Raw genomic sequence first — 3,657 nt, forward strand, 5'->3', positions numbered from 1 at the left:
TGTGTGTGTGTGTTGTGTGTGTGTGTGTGTGTGTGTGTGTGTGTTGTGTGTGGTGTGATCCACCGACACAGAGGGTATTGTTTCAGGATTTTAGGCAACACTAGAGTGACGTACACCCTGTAAGGGTTTAACTATTAATGCTTCACTCTACTCATTAACACTGAACAACTGTTACTACTATGGACCAATAGAGAGTGAGAGAGATTTTTTGATTATTGTAAAAAATATATATACATACCTATACCCCATAATGACAAAGCGAAAAATGTATTACAAATACAATACAGGAATACCTTATTTACATAAGTCAACAAAAAACTAGAGCCTGTAGGACCTGCCTTGTTGATAGTGTGTTAAAAGGTAGAAACTAGGGCCTGTAGGACCTGCCTTGTTGATAGTGTTGTTAAGAAGGTAGAAACTAGGGCTGTAGACCTGCCTTGTTGATAGTGTTGTTAAGAAGGTAGAAACTAGGGCCTGTAGGACCTGCTTGTTGATAGTGTTGTTAAGAAGGTAGAAACTAGGGCCTGTGAAGCTGCCTTGTTGATAGTGTTTGTTAAGAAGGGTAGAAACTAGGGCCTGTAGGACCTGCCTTGTTGATAGTGTTGTTAAGAAGGTAGAAACTAGGGCCTGTAGGACCTGCCTTGTTGATAGTGTTGTGTTAAGAAGGTAGAAACTAGGCCTGTAGGACCTGCCTGTTGATAGTGTTGTTAGGACGTAGAAACTAGTGGCCTGTAGGACCTCCTTGTTGATAGTGTTGTTAAGAAGGTAGAAACTAGGGCCTGTAGGACCTGCCTTGTTGAGTGTTGTTAAGAAGGTAGAAACTAGGGCCTTGTAGGACCTGCCTTGTTGATAGTTGTTGTAAGAAGGCTAGAAACGTAGGGCCTGTAGGACCTGCCTTGTTGATAGTGGTTGTTAAGAAGGTAGAAACTAGGGCCTGTAGGACTGCCTTGTTGATAGTGTTGTTAAGAAGGTAGAACTAGGGCCTGTAGGACGCTGCCTTGTTGATAGTGTTGTTAAGAAGGTAGAAACTAGGGCCTGTAGGACCTGCCTTGTTGATAGTGTTGTTAAGAAGGAGAAACTAGGCGCTGTAGGACCTGCTTGTTGATAGTGTTTTGTTAAGAAGGTAGAAACTAGGGCCTGTAGGACCTGCCTTGTTGATAGTGTTGTTAAAGAAGGTAGAAACTAGGGCCTGTAGGACCTGCCTTGTTGATAGTGTTGTTTAAGAAGGTAGAAACTAGGCCTGTAGGACCTGCCTTGTATAGTGTTGTTAGAAGGTAGAAACTAGGGCCTGTAGGACCTGCCTTGTTGATAGTGTTGTTAAGAAGAACAGAGCAGTCTTTATTATAGACAGACTTCTCCCCATCTTAGCTACTTTTGTATCAGTATATTTTTGACCATGACAGTTTACAATCTAGGGTTACTCCAAGCATTTTAATAATCTCAATTTCTCAATTTCCACATCGTTCATTACGAGATGTACTGTGGTTTAGGGTTTAGTGAATGATTTGTCCCAAATACAATGCTTTTAGTTTCGGAAATATTTAGGACTAACTTATTCCTTGCCACCCACTCTAAAACTAACTGCAGCTCTTTGTTAAGTGTTTGCAGTCATTTCTGTCGCTGTAGTAGCTGACGTGTATAGTGTTGAGTCATCCACATACACAGACACACTAGATGGAAAAAGCAAGTGGCCTAAACAGCTTACCCTGGGGAATACCTGCTTCTACCTGATTATGTTGGAGAGGCTTCAGCAACCCACTTGGAGGTTTGATAAAGGCACCTAAGACTTCAGACCATGAGAAACAAGATGCTCTGTTCTGATGAAACCAAGATTGAACTCTTTGGCCTGAATGCCAAGCGTCACGTTCAAGGAAACTGGCACCATCCTATGGTGAAGCATGGTGGTGGCAGCATCATGCTGTGGGGATGTTTTCAGCGTCAGGACTGGGAGACTAATTAGGATCGAGGCCAAGAAGAATGGGCAAAGTACAGAGAGATCCTTGATGAAAACGCTGCTCCAGAGCGCTCAGGACCTCAGACTGGGGTGAAGGTTCACCTTCCAACAGGACAACGACTCTAAGCACAAAGCCAAGACAACGCAGGAGTGGCTCCGGACAAGTCTCTGAATGTCCTGTGAGTGGCCAGCCAGAGGCGCGGACTTGAACCTGATCGAACATCTCTGGAGAGACCTGAAAATAGCTGTGCGAACAACAGTCCCCTCCAACCTGACAGAGCTTGAGAGGATCTGCAGAGAGAAGAATGGAGAAACTCCCAAATACAGATGTGCCAAGCTTGTAGCCTCATACCCAAGAAGACTCGAGGCTGTAATCGCGTTCCCAAAGGGTGCTTCAACAAGTACTGAGTAAAGGGTCTGAATACTTATGTAAATGTGATATTTCAGTTTTTTTATTTTTAATACATTTTTAATTTTGCTAACATTTCTAAAAACCTGTTTTTCCTTTGTCATTATAGGGTATTGTGTATGAGATTCATAAGGGGCAAAAACTATTTAATACATTTTAGAATAAGCCAGTAACTTAAACAAATTCTGGAAAAAGTCTATGGGTTGAAAACTTTGTGAATGTACATATAATTAATACAAAAACGAGAGAGCAACCTCAAATCACCAACACACCAACACACCAACACACACACACAACCAAACACACCAACACACCAACACACACACAACACACACCCACCAACACCAACACACACACCAACACACCAACACACCCTGTGGTGCTCCTAACTCTGTGGTGCTCCTAACCCTCGGGGTACTCCTAACCCTGTGGTGCTCAGCTAACCCTGTGGTGCTCCTAACCCTGTGGTGCTCCTAACTCTGTGGTGCTCCTACCCTGGGGTACCTAACCTGTGGTGTCCTAACCCCGGGTACTCCCTAACCCTGTGGTGCTCCTACACCTGTGGTGCTCCTAACCCTGTGTGCTCCTAACTCTGTGTGCTCCTAACCCCCGGGTACTCCTAACCCTGTGGTGCTCCTAACCCTGTGGTGCTCCTAACCCTCGGGTACTCTTAACCATGGTGGTGCTCCTAACTCTGTGGTGCTCCTAACCCTGTGGCTTCCTAACCCTGTGGTGCTCCTAACCCTGTTTGGTGCTCCTAACCCTCGGTACTCCTAACCCTGTGGTGCTCCTAACTCCACACACACACACACACACACACACACACACACACACACACACACACACACACCTTTTCACGTGGCTCTCCACAGCTCCAGATTATTTTCCTAATCTCACTCTTTCTCTCCGTCACTCGTTCGCCTGCGTCCCCAAAACTCTGTCGCTCTCAGTGAGTCGCCCAGTCACTCGGGCCAGCAAACCAGACTCACACAGACACGTAGGACAAGACACACTGAGGACAGGACAGAAAGAGGACAGGACACACGGAGGACAGGACATAAAGGCAGCAGACTGTAAAATTCATTCTGGACCAAGGCCAACTCTTCTGAGGGAGCATCTCCTGGAAGACAACCCAGATTAGATCATCTCAGAAGATTAAAACCTCCAACTGAGACTGACAGTTTGCTGCCAGGAGGAATCCACTAGCAAGCCAATCAACAAGAAGCAAAAGAATCACAGCCTGGGTTCTATGGGAGGCCAGGTCTGCTGTGTGTGAACGATACGAAGAGGACCT

This window comes from Salvelinus sp. IW2-2015, unplaced genomic scaffold, assembly GCF_002910315.2.
Source record: "Salvelinus sp. IW2-2015 unplaced genomic scaffold, ASM291031v2 Un_scaffold4453, whole genome shotgun sequence".
Classification (NCBI taxonomy): domain Eukaryota; kingdom Metazoa; phylum Chordata; class Actinopteri; order Salmoniformes; family Salmonidae; genus Salvelinus; species Salvelinus sp. IW2-2015.